General features: G+C 40.4%; 1 protein-coding gene and 1 non-coding gene across 3 annotated transcripts in view; one reads left to right on the top strand and one right to left on the bottom strand.

The window, feature by feature from the left end:
- Window positions 1–4,278: 4,278 nt before the first annotated feature.
- trnav-uac (transfer RNA valine (anticodon UAC)) lies at window positions 4,279–4,351 on the bottom strand. Its single transcript has one exon. It is a non-coding gene; the product is annotated as a tRNA-Val (tRNA).
- Window positions 4,352–5,010: 659 nt separating this feature from the next.
- The window catches only part of bcorl1 (BCL6 corepressor-like 1), a 43,682-nt gene continuing 27,985 nt past the window's right edge, over window positions 5,011–20,707 (top strand). The window contains exon 1 of one of the 2 annotated variants that reach the window (XM_064954574.1): window positions 5,011–5,070. The gene's annotated coding sequence lies outside the window, so the exon portion shown is untranslated. Of the gene's footprint in view, window positions 5,071–6,946; window positions 7,159–20,707 lie in introns of those variants that run through there. The other variant, XM_064954573.1, reaches the window with a different exon arrangement.

Genomic DNA, 20,707 nt, shown 5'->3' with positions numbered 1-20,707 from the left:
TAGCAATAAGCTAGCAACATGTATCTGTCCGAATTTTGCAAACAAGCTAGTTAGATTAGTTTACCTAACTAGCAAGATTGAATTATTAGACAGTTCCTCCATGTGGACCAAGATAACTAACTAGCTAGTATGCAAGTCTAAGATTATCATAGATGTCAGTGCTGTTATCAGACACAGTCAAATATTTTCTTAGCAGTTAGGTAACGTTAGGTAGTTTAAGTCATTGTGTTTCATTTTCAGAACGGGCAAACATGTCAATTTAGGTTGAGTTTAGTTTATGAATGGAAGGCTTTTTAAAATTATGTCCTCATAGTGTCTATTTATTGCCCATAGTGTGTATTTATTTAGGAAAAGCCGCCATTGTAAGTCAATTGATAATAACTATCTGCTGTATATGTTTATGCAGTCACAATACCCAGCAGGATTTATCACATTGAACCGATTTAATCTGAAATCAGTGTTTAGTCATGATTCTTCTAGAATACCCATTATGGAATCAAATGCATTTTGAGAGAGTGGAGAAAGTCTTTGAGAAAGTGATAGGTCCAATCCCAAATGGACTCCATAACCTGCCTATGCCCTATGCACTTGTGGAGATCTGAGAGGATTTGACAGGTGTAAGCAATATGGTAATAGCGCCACTTTGCCCTTTGATATGCTAGGTGGAAGTTTCACCATGTTGCTTATATGAATCTATTGAAAAAGAAAAGGAGAGCCCCACTCGAGGAGCTCAGATGCAATAATTGTATAACCAACGTTTATATGTCCATTTGGGATTGGGCCACAATACAGAGGACATGGGCATGGTGGCAGCACAGTTGGCAAGGATATCAGCCTGGATCAGCAAGAAGTGGTTTTTCAAATATCCAGTCACCACTGTCTGTTTTACAAGGCTAGCCTGAGAGAGTGCTGTATCCTTATTAACTCACCAATTATCTTGGAAGGCCTTGGGACCCTGTAAAGAACAGATTTAACAGTAGGGGGTGCTAACTAACAAGATAAAAAAACAAACAGCTTGATCATTGGTAATTTATTTTAGTCCACAAGGATTCAATTATTGTAATTACTGGTACTTGCTACCTATTAGAAAAACACGGACAATACAACCACAATGTAAAGAAATTGCTTTGGATATATAGTTATTGTTGCTGAGACTTTTTAATTGGGTATTTTGTAGGGCTGGGAATTGCCAGGGACCGCACGATACGATTCAATACAGTGCATTTGGAAAGTATTCAGACCCCTTGACTTTTTCCACATTTTGTTACATTGCAGCCTTATTCTTAAATGGATTAAATAACTAAAAAAAACTCATCAATCTACACACAATACACCATAATCAAAAAGCGAAAACAGGTTTAGACATTTTTGCAAATGTATTAAAAATTAAAAATATTGAAAAGTATTCAGACCCTTTGCAATGAGACTCAATATTGAACGGAGCAAAGTACAGAGATCCTTGATGAAAACCTGCTCCAAAGCGCTCAGGACCCCAGACTGGGGCAAAGGTTCACTTTCCAACAGGACAACAACCCTAGGCACATAGCTAAGACAACGCAGGAGTGGCTTTGGGACAATCTCTGAATGTCCTTGAGTGGCCCAGCCAGAGTCCGGACTTGAACCCAATCGAACATCTCTGGAGAGACCTGAAAATGGCTGCAGCAACGCTCCCCATCCAACCTGAACGTTTCAGAGTATCTGCAGAGAAGAATGGGATAAAATCCCCAAATACAGCTGTGCCAAGCTTGTAGCGTCAGTACCCAAGAAGACTCGAGGCTGTAATCGCTGCCAAAGGTGCTTAAATTCTGTTTTCAATAGAAGTATGGCATAATGAGTATTATGAAGTCAAGTGTTGACCTTGTAATATTTTAAAACAAACTGATAGCCTACTCATGTTACATTCAGAAATATTTCAACTGCCTGGATATCGTAGGTGTGAATTATCAGCTAAATTACTATGATTACCAATGTCATCATGAAACAAGAGTCTTCAGACGTCGGGGGTACGCCGTCGGGGGGTATGCCAAATAAAAATGTGATTGACATTTTTAAAAGGCGTTTAACTTTTTTTCCCCTTCATATTTTCAAACAGTCCGTTTATATTTTCCAATGGTACTATACATTTGGGTGAGGTTTTTTTCTCACCTGAGTAGCCTCGTTTCACTGCCAAAAATAAAATTAAACCATCTAGTGTTCAGCGAAATAACAACACAATGTCAAATGCAGCTAGCCTAGTCAAATAATTAACATCCAATCACATTAACCGTTACTCTCTTGCGGGAATTCCACTAACGGTCCGTATGTAGCCAAAGTAGCTGCTGCTCATGTTGGTATCTGTACTATTGGCGCAAAAGCCATGACAGGGAGACATAGTGGAGTGGTAACGCACGTGCAAGCAGTTGTTCCCGATGCCACTTGGGTACACTGCAACATCCACCGAGAGGCTTTTACTGCCAAGGGAATGCCTGACAGCTTGAAAGATGTTTTGGACACTACAGTGAAAATGGTTAACTTTGTTAAAGCAAGGCCCCTGAACTCTCGTGTATTTTCTGCATTGTGCAATGATATACAGAAGTGCGCTGGTTATCAAGGGGCAAAGTATTGACACGTTTTTTTAAATTGAGAGACGAGCTTAAAGTTTTATTTACGCCCATAATTTTCACCTGACTGACCGCTTGCATGATGACGAGTTTCTAACACGACTGGCCTATCTGGTGATGTTTTTTCTCGCCTGAATGATCTGAATCTAGGATTACAGGGACTCTCCGCAACTATATGTGCGAGACAAAATTGAGGCTGTCTGCATTAACAAGAACAACACACAGGTCTTTCCATCATTGTATGATTTTTTTGTGTGCAAATGAACTCAAGCTTACCGACAATGTCAAATGTGATACAGCGAAGCACCTGAGTGACTTGGGTCACTTTCCCAAAATGGATGCCACATTATCATTATCCCTTTCATGCCCTGTCTCCAGTCCACTTACCGATATCATCGAAATTGCAACAAGCGGTTCAGTGATTTTTTTTTTTTTTTAATCTTATTTGACCCCTTTTCGTGGTATCCAATTGTTTTAGTAGCTACTATCTTGTCTCATCGCTACAACTCCCGTACGGGCTCAGGAGAAACGAAGGTTGAAAGTCATGCGTCCTCCAATACACAACCCAACCAAGCCGCACTGCACGCATCCAACCCGGAAGCCAGCCGCACCAATGTGTCGGAGGAAACACTGTGCACCTGGCAACCTTGGTTAGCGCGCACTGTGCCCGGCATAGGATTCGCTGGTGCATGATGAGACAAGGATATTCCTACCAGCCAAACCCTCCCTAACCCGGACAACTGTGAGTCGCCCCACGGACCTCCCGGTCGCGACAGAGCCTGGGTGCGAACCCAGAGTCTCTTAACCACTGCACCACCCAGGAGGCCCAAAAATGTAATTTAATCAGAAGCCACTGCCAGATTTCTGGATTGGGCTGTGCTCAGAGTATCCTGTCTTGGCAAATCACACTGTTAAGACACTGATGTCCTTTGCTACCACGTACCTATGTGAGAGTGGATTCTCGGCCCTCACAAGCATGAAAACTAAATACAGGCACAGACTGTGTGTGGAAAATTATTTAAGACTGAGACTCTCTCCAATACAACCCAACATTGCAAAGTTATGTGCATCCTTTCAAGCACACCCTTCTCATTAACCTGTGGTGAGTTATTCACAATTTCCGATGAACAAATAAGGTTTTATATGTAAGATGGTTAAATAAAGAGCAAAATGATTGATTATTATTATATTATTTGTGCCCTGGTCCTATAAAAGCTCTTTGTCACTTTCCATGAGCCGGGTTGTGACAAAACCCGTACTCATTCTTATGTTTAATAGATTTATCCTATAGTGTGTGTGTGGCAGGCTTACAATGATGGCAAAAAAACAACATTTGAGTGCGTTGACCCTGGTGCTAGAGGTGGTATGCAGCTGGAGGTTGAATGTTTGAAGGGGTACGGGAGTATAAAAAGTTTGGGAACCACTGGCACAATGCAGTTTACAATAGGCAGCTTGTTTGTAATTGAGATAATACATATGAGGTGTGGTACCATACTGGCATGTACTGTAGACCAGTGACCATTAAATCTGTGTTTATCTGAGAACAAATGTTGTTCCTATATGTCTAAAATTTTCATTAGATAACAGATCTTAGATATTGATTCGTGATGTGTGTATTAGCCTACATTTTGCTATCAGTATGGAGCGTTTAATGTTCTCCTAGGTCAACAAAAAGTGGTGGTTCCACTGGGGCTCGAACCCAGGACCTTCTGCGTGTAAAGCAGACGTGATAACCACTACACTATGGAACCAGGTGGTAACGTTGATCAAATACAATGTTCTTGTAGATGACGACGCCACGGCAGTTCTGAATGTTTTTCATTAATTAATATTGTTTGACCTATATTAGATGTATTTAACTGCTTGGAATATTATGAGATGATATCTTCATTTTTGAGACACGCATGGAATTGCAGTCTTTTGATTAGCTGTATAGGCCTATATTAATGCTGGGGAGTGCAGTCGTGTGTATAACTGCATTTGCAATGGCAAGCTATTTGGTTTAGTGCTGAGTTGTGTCATGTTAGTATTACAGCTTTCTGCTTTGATTCAGCACCATCTGCGGCATTAAACCTGCGCCATAAATAGTCTCCAAATACGAACTTGATCTAAAAATGTCAAAATGTACACGTTGCATGAACATTAAAATGCTGGCCTATAATAAACTGTATTTAATCCGTACCGGCATTGACATACCTCTCGTTGAGTTGGATCCATAGGTTTTTAGCGCACAATGTTGTGCAAAACCGAAACTTTTACCAGGCTCAAGTGACACCATATTTCTTTCCCCTTGTGAAATGTCCGGAATGCATTGGTTATGACGGATTGTGTAATGGGTCTGTATACATAATTTGAGCCACATGGTTATTTATTTAAAGTGAATTGACCAATAATAACGGTTTTATAAATTGGAGAACATTTGAAAGGCTCTCCAGTCTCGACAGCACGTTCGTCGGATCAACTCATGCTGGTACAGTATGACAAACTGTTATCCATTTCCGTCGCCTGTTTTGTACAAATGAGGAAAGCAGGGCACCGTGAGACACACCCTCGTGACCACCACACAGGCTATTGACAGGGTTCTTGTTTATGGGGGGGGGGGGGGTAAAACTGGTTGCCTACTGCCTACATTATACTTGACTGGCTTCTTGGATTTCCACTCTAGTTCACCCGTATCGAGTGGAAGGTTGAGGTCTATAATCCACCTTTGTGAAGCTAGCCACAATAGTAGGTAAGGCGCCAATCGCAAGGCTGTACAGTGCGTATATGTTTGCCCAACATGGTCTCAGAGCAGTTCGTATTATTCTGTAAATAAATCTGATGCACCACATTTAGTACGATGGCATGTATTTACATTTAAGTCATTTAGCAGACGCTCTTATCCAGAGCGACTTTATGTATTAATTTGTGGATGACCATCACCTATTTCGTAATATATGTTACAATTTACAATTCGTATTATATGTTACGAATTTGCAAAACGTACAACATGTTACCAATTTGAAAAACATACAATATGTTACGAATTTGCTAACGTATGATATGTTACGAATTTTAGCTAGGTGGTTAGATTGCAAACATTAGCTAACTCGCCAATGTTAGCTAGGCTAGGGGTTAGGATTAAGTCTAGGAGTTAGGTTAAATGGTTAAGGTTATGGTTAGCTAAAAGGGTCATGGTTAGGGAAAGGGTTAGCTAACATGCTAAGTAGTTTAAAAAATAAAAAAAAGTAGTAAGTAGTTGAAAAGTTGCTAATTGGCTAAAATTGTCTGTAATGAGATTTGAACTCACAACCTTTGAGTTGCTAGAAGTTCGTGTTAACCACACTCCTTTCGTTGTTGCCTGAAATAACCATCTATCTAATGTAACTACAAACGTAACATACACTAAATGGAAGTGTCCTCTGATTTATGTACAGAATAGGCAGCAGCTTTATGTACAGAATAGGCAGCAGCACACCCAATGCAATTATACAGTTGAATAAATCCAATGTTTTTTTCTGTGTATTGTCAAATTAATACATTATTGTATTTATTTTTACCTTATATAACAACATACCTTGTTTAGCATTATCTAGTCCAAATATGGCCTTATTCCACTATTTATATCCGTTTGGATGTTTCAACAGGGACTTTTATTTTGATGGCGAAATGCAAATCCTTATTGTGGCCAGCTTCACTCAAGTCTCTAAAACTCAGTAACTAAAACTCAGTGTCCTCGCTTCACATCGCATATTTAATAACGCAATTTTGGGACATTGTAGTGGAAACAGGACAGCAACGTTGAGACGGATTCTGCCGAAGTTATTTGTGTAATTATAGGGGACTAGAATGCGACGTAAATGAAATGCGCATTCTTATTGAATGGCAATAATAACTTTACAGTAATATGAAGAAGGACACTCCTGTCCAAACCCTCATGATAACAATGTAAGCTTTTACACAACACGTATTTTATGTCATCATAGTGATAATGTGTTATGCATTGCAGGGGGAAAAAATCCCATATTTGTGCGACAATTGTTTTATACTTATAGTTTAGTATCTTTCCTTACATTCATATCATTGTCAGGGAGAAATATCCAGTAGCCAAATCGTATGATGTGCCTATGCTTAATAACTACCATTCTGTCAGCTATCTAATGATGGTTCATAAACACACACTTTCAGCCATAACATCACTTGGGTCATCAGAGTTTGGCTGTTGTGGTAGACTTATTTCCGTATTAGAAGGGAGGATTCTGATTTCAAAAATGTCCATGTTTTGAATAGGAATTTACAATTATATAAGGGCTCGACTACGGTCACCACCTGTTATTCACCTGTAGGCCTCTGTCGGCGCTAGGACCCAGGGTGCGCGATTTTCATCTCCAGCTGCTGCGGTCTGAAAACGGGCGATGAGAGAAGATCGCGAGGAGAAGCCGACATGTCACACTGGAATTATTCTACCACAAAATCACATTCCTGACCCTTAACAGAAGTCACCAAGTCTCAAACAATCACTGGTCGTGGTGTGAAAAGCTTTATTTGCAAGCTTTGAAAGTGCAGTTTGGAGCGCAAGGTAAGGCGGTGCGATACCATGCGATTACTAATAACAAAGGCGTACCGGAGAGCAGGGGGCAATAAGGGGGGCATTGCACAACGGCATGGAGGGCAACAGTCAACTCTCCCAAACTTTTGCTGTGAATAATTGTGTACAGTAAAGTTTGTAAATCCACGTACAGGCCATAACAAACCTGTCTAACGGTATTCAAGGTATGCATTTTGGTAACGTAAAGTCTTCAAGTGTGAGGATAAACGTGTCACATGTTTCTTGGGGTGAATTCCTGTCTCAGTCGGCAGTGGCCCACATTATATTTTGCTAAGGCTACTATAACCAAAAAAGGTCGTGAATTCTAGTTTCACTGTATTTCATTATAACATTAATCTTCCATCTGCCATGAGTTTACACATCGTGGCATCCTCAACCTGCCAACTCAGAGCATCGTCTCCAACTTGTTCCCTGCCTCCATGGTATAGCCTACATCAGGTCCAATCCTTTTACGCACATATGAACAAAAGTGATCGTCTTTTTACTTAGTTGGTGGTGACATATTTCATGCTTTGCATGATTTACTACGTTCTCAACGTAAACATTTTGTCAGGTAATGGCAACCGCGAACTCAGACGGGACATGCCATGCTGTAGCTACTATATAGCAGCAGTATCCCAGGCCTAGGTTGTTTGGACGAGGCGTTCGAATATTCCATAAATCGACCAAATTTACTCTCCGTAGCCTAAGCCCCATTTTGAAAGGGAACGACAGTAATTTTGACGAGGCCTCAAACAAAACATTGTGGCTTCATTCACTGTAAACTTGCTGGTTTGAGTGTGTTTGTTTTAATCACCAGTCAAATGTGCACTGGAGTGTGCAAATGTATATTCACTGTATTTACGTTTTTGAGCCTATGGCGTCAAACGTTCACTGGTCGTGGCAGTGACCAAAACTAGTCGATAGCTGAAGACCGGAGCAGCCGGCCACAACCCGGATTGCTTTCGCTCTGTCGTTGAGGTCTCTGGGTAACCCCGCTCTGACACAATGCAATGTGGAGACAACCTGGTTCCTCTTGTGCTCGATAGGGAGGCACAACAATCAGTCGTGTTATTCTGTAGCTCGGGTAGTGTGATGTGTATATTGGTTCTATTTTGATATTTGGCAATATGTCAACGACTAGTCTGTCAGCCGACATGAAACACTCAGTGCTATTCGCGAGTGAATGGTGTTGGGCAATGGACAAATGATCCTCCACTCCAATAGCTAGCTACCTTCACCGAGATGAAGGCTGCGAAATAGTAGAAAGACGAAAATGTATCCGGTGGGGTGCATCACTGTGCAGCAACGGCCGGGAGACAGGAAAGAAATAGGTCATTGTTAAACAACAAACTTGTTTACTTCCATTATCATTTAGACTACCAGACATTGAGACAGTTGCTATAACCGGGTGTATATATCACTGTTATGTCATTCACAAGTCTGTGATATTGTATTCCATAAACTACTTAGTTTATACCTGCGTATGATTTAGGTAAGATTCCTGCGCTGGCCTGAAGGTATCCGAAATTGGGAAAGCCAGATGTACCAAAGGCTTTTTACCCCCTAGATGTCAACTGTATGAACGCGTGGCCTGCTGAATGTTTTGGCGTACGCTATTGTGTCTATTCTGCATTAAGCAGACAACACAGGCTTCGAGACCTGTCTTTAGGCGGTTTGACCTTGCAAGGCAATAGAACTTATAGGTTCTCAGCTCGCATATTATAGCCTCATTATAATCGAGTGGCGAAACATTCCAGTGTATTTTTAGGGCAAGCCTGTTCAAGTTAACTGTAAGATGTATCCATCCACCTGACACTCGTTGACACTTGCAACCAGTATTAAATTGGTGGAAATGCTGATCCTCTAACCTTGATCATTCACACCTATTTTACCTCGGCATTTACAACTATGAAAATAATTAATCAATGGTCCAAAACGTGAAAGATGTGTTGTTAATTGTTAATTACCACCTGTAATGGCGTATATGAGAGGAGTGATTATCAGCATCATATTTCATAATGAAAACGTGTAGGTCACTTCAAATATTGAAATGCTTATCTCTCTGAACTATCAGCCAAAAGGACTTGGGCTGATACACTTCTCAAACATCAAACATGACTTATTGTATGCACATATATTGGTCATCATGATAATCACTCAATAAAAAGGCGTTCATACATCACATGGTGCCAATAATATTTAATATTATATGAGATAAAGGTCGAATTTCTGAACACATAATGCATATTTTTCAAAAATGGATTAATCTCACATTCAGTAGGGGACAGATCGAAATTTTTGCCAGGGGGAGGGGCTGGTCCAACTTGAGGTGTCTTTAAAAAAATGCACTTCCCTTCCCCAATGTTACAAATGTTTTCACATGACCTTCCCCTTGTACAGTAAAATAAATTGAACGCCCTCCCTCCTCAGAAGTAACTCAAAATAATGTTTAAGACCACAAATAAGAATAACTGTAGCGACCCTTTGTTTATATAGGTGGATATCAACTTTGCCACTTCAGCATGCTTTTGTGGCCCGGTCGATGCCAAGCAGGGCTACGAGCCAGAAGGTTAGGGGTTCGCTGACCACCATAGACGAGCTCACACTCCCTGCCTGTTTCTTTACACTACAATCAGAGCCAGCTGCATACAATGATCAGCTATGGGGAAGCAGATTTTTTACATTATGATGCCATATTTATAATTATATAAAATATATGCAAAGAATATTCCAGCGACAGGTTTCTGTGCCAATGCACCACACAACCAATAAAAAAGCGTATCAACTTCGGGCACTTCAATATCATGGTTTGCATTTTCAGCACCACAATAAATAAACAATGTAAATTTCGACAAACAGAACATACAGTGGGGCAAAAAAGTATTTCGTCAGCCACCAATTGTGCAAGTTCTCCCACTTAAAAAGATGAAAGAGGCCTGTAATTTTCATCATATGTACACTTCACTTTATTAATGGAACCTGTTTGAACTTGTTATCAGTATAAAAGACACCTGTCCACAACCTCAAACAGTCACACTCCAAACTCCACTATGGCCAAGACCAAAGAGCTGTTAAAGGACACCAGAAACAAAATTGTAGACCTGCACCAGGCTGGGAAGACTGAATCTGCAATAGGTAAGCAGCTTGGTTTGAAGAAATCAACTGTGGGGGCAATTATTAGGAAATGGAAGACATACAAGACCACTGATAATCTCCCTCGATCTGGGGCTCCACGCAAGATCTCACCCCGTGGGGTCAAAATGATCACAAGAACGGTGAGCAAAAATCCCAGAACCACACGGGGGGACCTAGTGAATGACCTGCAGAGAGCTGGGACCAAAGTAACAAAGCCTACCATCAGTAACACACTACGCCGCCAGGGACTCATCCTGCAGTGCCAGACGTGTCCCCCTGCTTAAGCCAGTACATGTCCAGGCCCGTCTGAAGTTTGGTAGAGAGCATTTGGATGATCCAGAGGAAGATTGGGAGAATGTCGTATGGTCAGATGAAACCAAAATATAACTTTTTGGTAAAAACTCAACTCGTCCTGTTTGGAGGACAAAGAATGCTGAGTTGCATCCAAAGAACACCATACCTACTGTGAAGCATGGGGTGGAAACATCATGCTTCGGGGCTGTTTTTCTGCAAAGGGACCAGGACGACTGATCCGTGTAAAGGAAAGAATGAATGGGGCCATGTATCATGAGATTTTGAGTGAAAACCTCCTTCCATCAGCAAGGGCATTGAAGATGAAACGTGGCTGGGTCTTTCAGCATGACAATGATCCCAAACACACCGCCCGGGCAACGAAGGAGTGACTTCGTAAGAAGCATTTCAAGGTGCTGGAGTGGCCGAGCCAGTCTCCAGATCTCAACCCCATAGAAAATCTTTGGAGGGAGTTGAAAGTCCGTGTTGCCCAGCAACAGCCCCAAAACATCACTGCTCAAGAGGAGATCTGCATGGAGGGAAGGGCCAAAATACCAGCAATAGTGTGTGAAAACCTTGTGAAGACTTATAGAAAACATTTGACTTCTGTCATTGCCAACAAAGGGTATATAACAAAGTATTGAGATAAACTTTTGTTATTGACCAAATACTTATTTTCCACCATAATTTACAAATAAATTAATAAACAAATCCTACAATGTGATTTTCTGGATTTTTTTTCTCATTTTGTCTGTCATAGTTGAAGTGTACCTATGATGAAAATTACAGGCCTCTCATCTTTTTAAGTGGGAGAACTTGCACAATTGATGGCTGACTAAATACTTTTTTGCCCCACTGTACATCCCTCCCTACCTTGTAGGCATACCCAATATAGAAGGCTTGGCTTGACAATATCTGAATGTCATTGAAGTTTTGGTGTTTTGTAACAGATGTCTCTTTCCATTCATCAATTGGCCGCTGCATAGTTTGGATTTTATATTTTATTCGTCGGTTTTTAAAAATACATATATACACAAATATTTAAAAAGTGACCGGGATGCACGATACAGATTTATTTCCATTGTGGTCAATATTTTTTACATATACAATTACATAGATAGAGCTGAAAAAATGCTCAACCTCCAGATGAGTATGAGGGAAAAGCTTGTTTGGCTGGTAGCTTATTCTTTAGATGTTTGGGGCTGCTTGTGAACCATGATGTACAAGCATAATCAAAGTGACATTGGACTAGCGCACTAGCTACGTTTTCATCCACTTGGCGACAGATTTTCGGAAATCTTCATAAAAACAATATGCCATTTCAGAGTTACCTTTTGAAAAATTTTGCGCAGGACAACATGCCCAGGAAGATTTTAATTTACCAGACATTTGAGGAATTTACCGGACATCCATATGCATTCAGATCCAACCTGGCGCAACCAGTGCCATCAATATATGAGGGATATTAGCCAAATGAGCCACATTTACGTATCCTTAAAAACAGCACATAACAAATTACAAAAACACTATTACTTGTGTTTCGATGTGTAGCATATGCTAAACCTATTTTTGCTTTTGGTTTTTAGGCTACTTTCCTAAAACAATAATTGTCCACCTCACGGTTCATTTGTATCAGGGCATTGTATGCATAGGCCTATAAGCTTAGGTGTCCACTGTATGATATTAACAATTTAATAAATATATACAGTAATTATCAAAAGTTTGGACACACCTATTCATTCCAGGGTTTTTCTTTATTTTTACTATTTTCTACATTGTAGAATAATAGTGAAGGCATCAAAACTATCAAATAACACATATGGAATCATGTAGTAACCAAAAAGTGTTAAACAAATGAAAATATATGTTATATTTGAAATTCTTCAAAGTAGCCCTTTGCCTTGAATATTGCCTTGCACACTCTTGACATTCTCTCAACCAGCTTCATGAGGTAGTCACATGGGATGCATTTTAATTAACTGGTGTGCCTTGTTAAAAATTAATTTCTGGAATTTCCTCAGAAATTGCAGCCCAAATAAATGCTTCACAGAGTTCAAGTAACAGACACATCTCAATATCAACTGATCAGAGGAGACTGCATGAATCAGGCCTTCATGGTTGAATTGCTGAAGAAGAAAAAACACGACTGAAGACACAAATAAGAAGAAGAGACTTGCTTTGGCCAAGAAACATGAGCAATGGACATTAGACCGCAGGAAATCTGTCCTTTGGTCTGATGAGTCCAAATTTGAGATTTTGGGTTCCAACCGCCGTATCTTTGTGAGACGCAGAGTAGGTGAACGGATGATCTCCACATGTATGGTTCCCACCGTGACAGATGGAGGAGGGTGTGGGGGTGCTTTGCTGGTGACACTGTTGTGATTTATTTAGAATGCAAGGCACACTTAACCAGCATGGCTACTAGAGGTCGACCGATTATGATTTTTCACCGCCGATACCGATTATTGGAGGAACAAAAAAGCAGATACTGATTAATCAGCCGATTGTTTTATTTTTATTTTTAATAATGACAATTACAACAATACTGAATGAACACTTATTTTAACTTAATATAATACATCAATAAAATCAATTTTGCCTCAAGTAAATAATGACATGTTCAATTTGGTTTAAATAATGCTTATAGCTTCCGTCCCTCTCCTCGCACCTCCCTGGGCTCGAACCAGCAACACAACGACAACAGCCACCATCGAAGCAGTGTTACCCATGCAGAGCAAGGGGAACCACTACTAGAAGGCTCAGAGCAAGTGACGTTTGAAACACTTAGCGTGCACTAACTAGCTAGCCATTTCACTTCGGTTACACCAGCCTCATCTCGGGAGTTGATAGGCTTGAAGTCATAAACAGCGCAATGCTTGTTTAATGCTAGCTTGCAACTTACCTTGGCTTACTGCATTCGCGTAACAGGCAGTCTCCTTGTGGAGTGCAACGAGAGAGAGGCAGGTCATTATTGCGTTGGACAAGTTAACTGTAAGGTTGCAAGATTGGATCCCCCGAGCTGACAAGGTGAAAATCTTTCGTTCTGCCCCTGAACAAGGCAGTTAACCCACCGTTTCTTGGCCGTCATTGAAAATAAGAATGTGTTCTTAACTGACTTGCCTAGTTAAATAAAGGTATAAAGAAATAATAAAATTTTAAAAAATGATCTAATTGGCGCCCAAAAATACCGCTTTTCGATTGTTATGAAAACTTGAAATCGTCCCCAATTAATTGGCCATTCCGATTAATCGGTCAACCTCTAATGGCTACCACAACATTCTGCAGTGATACGCCATCCCGTCTGGTTTGTGCTTAGTGGGACTTTCATTTGTTTCAACAGTATAATGACCCAAAACACACCTCCAGGCTGTGTAAGGCCTATTTGACCAAGTTGGAGAGTGTTAGAGTGCTGCATCAGATGACCTGGCCTTCACAAACACTGACCTCAACCCAATTGAGATGGTTTGGGATGAGTTGGACCGCAGAGTGAAGGAAAAGCACCCAACAAGCGCTCAGCATATGTGGGAACTCCTTCAAGACAGTTGGAAAAGCATTCCAGATGAAGCTGGTTGAGAGAATGCCAAGAGTGTGCAAAGTTGTCATCAAGGCAAAGGGTGGCTACTTTGAAGAATCTAAATTCTAAAATATATTTGGGTACCACATGATTCCATGTTTTATTTAATAGTTTTGATGTCTTCGCTATTATTCTGCAAATAGTAAAAATAAAGAAAAGCCCTTGAATGAATAGGTGTGTCCAAACTTTTGACTGGTACTGTATATATAAAGGAAGATAATCTTAGGCCTAACCCCAGAGAGATAGAGATATGTTGGTGGCATGTTATGACACCGACATGCATTTTTTTAATGTCTGATGGCTACTGCGTCTGCTATACAGATATATACTGAAATAAAATATAAATGCAACAATTTCCACGATTTTACTGAGTTATAGTTCATATAAGGAAATCAGTCAATTGAAATAAATTCATTAGGCCCTAATCTATGGATTTCACATGACTGGGCAGGGGCGGGCCTGGGAGAGCATGGCACACCCACTTGGGAGCCAGACCCAGCCAATCAGAATTACTTTTCCCCCTCAAATGGGCTTTATTACAGACAAAAATACTCATCAGCTGTCTGGGTGGCTGGTCTCAGACTATCCCGCAGGTGAAGAAGCCGGATGTGGAGGTCCTGGGCTGGCATGGTTACACGTGGTCTGTGGTTGTGAAGCCTGTTGGACGTACTGCCAAATTCTCTAAAACAACTTATGGTAGAGACATTTTAGTGGCCTTTTATTGTCCCCAGCACAAGGTACACCTGTGTAATGATCATGCTTTTTAATCAGCTTCTTGATATGCCACACCTGTCAGGTGGATAGATTATCTTGGCAAAGGAGAAATGCTCACTAACAGGGATATAAACAAATTTGTGCACACAATTGGACATACATAATGAGGGTAATTCATGAATTGTATTATTGGTTATTTTAACCGATGCATTAAATCGATCATTTTTTACCCAATGCAATGGGTTATCTAATCAACCAACATTTGGGTTAACTCTAACCCAATAGCTAGTTTCATAATAACCCATCTATATTCTTATTTGTATTTATTTTCTCCTTATTTTAATACTATTGTCATTAATTTAAGCAACAATACAATATTTAGATACTGAATGATGAAAGTAATGGATAATACAACGCAGTGACAAGCATAAATATATTTTTTTCCTGCTAATAAAAGGTTTTCATACCATGTCAATGTGATTATTAATATTTAATAGTTGTATTTAATAGCTTTACACTTTAAACCCCTACCCATCAATACACCACTCCCATTCCTTAACACATGGGATGTAAAATAAAAGTTAGAAAAAGACAAATACACTACATTTCAAAAGGTCCAGCAAGCAGTGTTTCCCCTATATTAATTTAGCATTGGCGCATCGCTGCTGCTAAATTGTTGCCCTCACTGCAACAACAAAAAACCTGTCAACTGGGTGGGACTTCCTATGGGTTAAGGAAGGATCACATAATTCCATCCAGTTCATCGGGAGTGCTCAGACAATGAATTATACTTGTGAGCAAACATTCCATTACCGCAGGTGGCAGTAAATTGTCAACCTTGTCTTTATACCCGTTCAAACAACACACTTCAGGTGGCAGTGGGCACCCTTTCAGTTTGTTTACCAACTCCTAGAAGTAGTAGGTGAAGAGAACTGTATTACTTCAAATGGAGATGGCCTCAATGGCACTGCCCATTCTCTCACAGACACCATAATGGGACAGATACAATGTTGAGAACACTATTAATAGATTTATGTAATAATTGTTAGCAAAGATGCAGTAACGTTACACTAGTTAAATTATATTTGGGTTTAATATAGAATTCTCTGGGTATGTAATTGAGATCAAGAGATAATTAATGAAACTGAACATAATAAAATGTTCATGCATTTTGGAGTAGAATGTCCCCAGTAGTGACCTTCTCACAGTCATTCAACAAAAATGTAATCTCCCGGGGGGCATGGCCCCGGACCCCCCTGGGAAGACCACAGCTTGTATACTTACATTTTGTATTATTAATATTATTATTATTGGGGCGGCAGAGTAGCCTAGTGGTTAGAGCGTTGGACGAGTAACCGGAAGGTTGCAAGTTCAAATTCCCGAGCTGACAAGGTACAAATCTTTCATTCTGCCCCTGAACAGGCAAGTCAGTTAAGAACAAACATGGTTAACGAACCCACTGTTCCTAGGCTGCCATTGAAAATAAGAGTTTGTTCTTAACTGACTTGCCTGTTCAGGGACAGATTTGTACCTTGTCAGCTTAACTAACCCACTGTTCCTAGGCCGTCATTGAAAATAAGAGTTTGTTCTTAACTGACTTGCCTAGTTAAATAAAGGTAAAATAAAAAAATTAGGGGTGAATCATTTTCCCATCCATTCTGTATGACCATGGAGGCAGGATGGCAGGTACCACCTTCAGGGCCACATCACAAAACAGGTCCCAAATTATTGATGTGATCAAAAAAAACATATTGGATCAGGGCATTGGTATGTCAATTTCCATAAAGAACAAGAAAATCATGATGTCGAAAAGCATAATTATTATTGGCATAGTATATTTTTCACATTGTCTTACCATTAGAAGGGTTTCAGCATCCTTTGCCAGGTCACTTGCCCTTTTCTCCCCCTATGGAAGACAGCACGCGCTCCAGCAGGTGTATCTCACTGATCATCCCTAAAGCCAACACCTCATTCGGCCACCTTTCGTTCCAGTACTCTGCTGCCTGTGACTGGAACGAATTGCAAAAATCGCTGAAGTTGGAGACTTTTATCTCCCTCACCAACTTCAAACATCAGCTATCTGAGCAGCTAACCGATCGCTGCAGCTGTACATAATCTATTGGTAAATAGCCCACCCATTTTCACCTACCTCATCCCCACAGTTTTTATTTATTTACTTTTCTGCTCTTTTGCACACCAATATCTCTACCTGTACATGATCATCTGATCATTTATCACTCCAGTGTTAATCTGCAATATTGTAATTATTCGCCTACCTCCTCATGCCTTTTGCACACATTGTATATAGACTCCCCTTTTTTTCTACTGTGTTATTGACTTGTTAATTGTTTACTCCATGTGTAACTCTGTGTTGTCTGTTCACACTGCTATGCTTTATCTTGGCCAGGTCGCAGTTGTAAATGAGAACTTGTTCTCAACTAGCCTACCTGGTTAAATAAAGGTGAAATAAATAAATAAAAATAAAACAACAAGTCCGATGAAACTCCATCACAGGTCACCCCTGCATTTGATGAAACACAATATACAGTTGAAGTCGGAAGTTAACATACACCTTAGCCAAGTACATTTAAACTCAGTTTCACAATTCCTGACATTTAATCCTAGTAAAAATTCCCTGTCTTAGGTCAGTTAAGGTCACCACTTTGTTTTAAGAATGTGAAATGGGCCTCCCGGGTGGCGCAGTGGTTAAGGGCTGTGCCCTCAGAGACTCTGGGTTCGCGCCCAGGCTCTGTCGTAACCAAGTCCCTCCTGCAGCAAAGCACCCCCACAACATGATGCTGCCACCCCCGTGCTTCACGGTTGGGATGGGGTTCTTCGGCTTGCAAGCCTTCCCCGCTTTCCTCCAAACATAACGATGGTCATTATGGCCAAACAGTTCTATTTTCTTTTCATCAGACCAGAGGACATTTCTCCATGATCTTTGTCCCCATGTGCAGTTGCAAACCGTAGTCTGGCTTTTTTATGGCAGTTTTGGAGCAGTAGCTTCTTATTTGCTGATCGGCCTTTCAGGTTTTGTCGATATCGGACTCGCTTTACTGTGGATATAGAGACTTTTGTACCTGTATCCTCCAGCATCTTCACAAGGTCCTTTACTGTTGTTCTAGGATTGATTTGCACTTTTCGCACCAAAGTATGTTCATCTCTAGGAGACAGAATGCTTCTCCTTCCTGAGCAGTATGACGGCTGCGTGGTCCCTTGGTGTTATTACTTGCGTACTATTGTTTGTAGAGATGAACATGGTACCTTCAGGCGTTTGGAAATTGCTCCTAAGGATGAATCAGACTTGTGATACCATTTTTCTACCATTTTCTTTTCTGAGGTCTTGGCTGATTTCTTTTGATTTTCCCATGATGTCAATCAAAGAGTCACTGAGTTTGAAGGTAAGCCTTGAAATACATCCACAGGCACACCTCCAATTGACTTGAATTATGTCAATTAGCCTACCAGAAGCTTCTAAAGCCATGACATACAGTGGGGCAAAAAAGTATTTAGTCAGCCACCAATTGTGCAAGTTCTCCCACTTAAAAAGATGAGAGAGGCCTGTAATTTTCATCATAGGTACACTTCAACTATGACAGACAAAATGAGAAGAAAAATCCAGAAAATTACATTGTAGGATTTTTAATGAATTTATTTGCAAATTATGGTGGAAAATAAGTATTTGGTCACCTACAAACAAGCAAGATTTCTGGCTCTCACAGACCTGTAACTTATTCTTTAAGAGGCTCCTCTGTCCTCCACTCGTTACCTGTATTAATGACACCTGTTTGAACTTGTTACCAGTATTAAAAGACACCTGTCCACAACATCAAACAGTCACACTCCAAACTCCACTATGGCAATGACAGAGGTCAAACGTTTTCTGTAAGTCTTCACAAGGTTTTCACACACTGTTGCTGGTATTTTGGCCCATTCCTCCATGCAGATCTCCTCTAGAGCAGTGATGTTTTGGGGCTGTTGCTGGGCAACACAGACTTTCAACTCCCTCCAAAGATTTTCTATGGGGTTGAGATCTGGAGACTGGCTAGGCCACTCCAGCACCTTGAAATGCTTCTTACAAAGCCACTCCTTCGTTGCCCGGGCGGTGTGTTTGGGATCATTGTCATGCTGAAAGACCCAGCCACGTTTCATCTTCAATGTCCTTGCTGATGGAAGGAGGTTTTCACTCAAAATCTCATGATACATGGCCCCATTCATTCTTTCCTTTACACGGATCAGTCGTCCTGGTCCCTTTGCAGAAAAACAGCCCCGAAGCATGATGTTTCCACCCCCATGTTTCACAGTAGGTATGGTGTTCTTTGGATGCAACTCAGCATTCTTTGTCCTCCAAACACAACGAGTTGAGTTTTTACCAAAAAGTTATATTTTGGTTTCTTCTGACCATATGACATTATCCCAATCTTCTTCTGGATCATCCAAATGCTCTATAGCAAACTTCAGACGGGCCTGGACATGTACTGGCTTAAGCAGGGGGACACGTCTGGCACTGCAGGATTTGAGTCACTGGCGGCGTAGTGTGTTACTGATGGTAGGCTTTGTTACTTTGGTCCCAGCTTTCTGCAGGTCATTCACTAGGTCCACCCGTGTGGTTCTGGGATTTTTGCTCACCGTTCTTGTGATCATTTTGACCACACGGGGTGAGATCTTGCGTGGAGCCCCAGATCGAGGGAGATTATCAATGGTCTTGTATGTCTTCCATTTCCTAATTAATTGCTCCCACAGTTGATTTCTTCAAACCAAGCTGCTTACCTATTGCAGATTCAGTCTTCCCAGCCTGGTGCAGGTCTACAATTTTGTTTCTGGTGTCCTTTGACAGCTATTTGGTCTTGGCCATAGTGGAATTTGGAGTGTGACTGTTTGAGGTTGTGGACAGGTGTCTTTTATATTGATAACTGGTTCAAACGGGTGCTATTAATACAGGTAACGAATGGAGGACAGAGGAGCCTCTTAAAGAAGTTACAGGTCTGTGAGAGACAGAAATCTTGCTTGTTTGTAGGTGACCAAATACTTACTTTCCACCATAATTTGCAAATAAATTCATAAAAAATCCTACAATGTGATATTCTGGATTTTTTTTCTCATTTTATCTGTCATAGTTGAAGTGTACCTATGATGAAAATTACAGGCCTCTCTCATCTTTTTAAGTGGGAGAACTTGCACAATTGGTGGCTGACTAAATACTTTTTTGCCCCACTGGAATTGTACAAGCTGTTTAAAGTCACAGTCAACTTATGTAAACTTCTGACCCACTGGAATTGTGATCCAGTGATTTATAAGTGAAATAATCTGTCTGTAAACAATTGTTGGGAAAATTACTTGTGTCATGCACAAAGTAGATGTCCTAACCAAATTGCCAAAACTATAGTTTGTTAGCAAGAATTTTGTGGAGTGGTTGAAACACTTAGGTTGAAGTCATTAAAACTAGTTTATGTAAACTTCCGACTTCAACTGTATATATTTATTTGAAACAATGTCTTAAACTGAATAAATACAGTGCCTTCACAAAGTATTCATACCCCTTGACTTATTCCACATTTTGTTGTGTGTAGTTCTGCCTGAATTCAAGATCGATTAAATATATTTTTTTCTCACCCATTTACACACGATACCCTATAATGACAATGTGAAAACATAATATTATAAAACAGTTAATGAATATGAAATATAGAAATAAATAATTTACATAAGTATTCACACCCCTGCGTCAATACATGTTAGAATCACCTTTGGCAGAGATTACAGCTGTGAGTCTTTCTGAGTAATTCTCTAAGAGCTTTGCGCACCTGGATTGTACATTATTTT

Source organism: Oncorhynchus masou, chromosome 32, assembly GCF_036934945.1.
Source record: "Oncorhynchus masou masou isolate Uvic2021 chromosome 32, UVic_Omas_1.1, whole genome shotgun sequence".
Lineage (NCBI taxonomy): Eukaryota > Metazoa > Chordata > Actinopteri > Salmoniformes > Salmonidae > Oncorhynchus > Oncorhynchus masou.
This window is presented reverse-complemented; position numbering and strand designations above follow the sequence as displayed.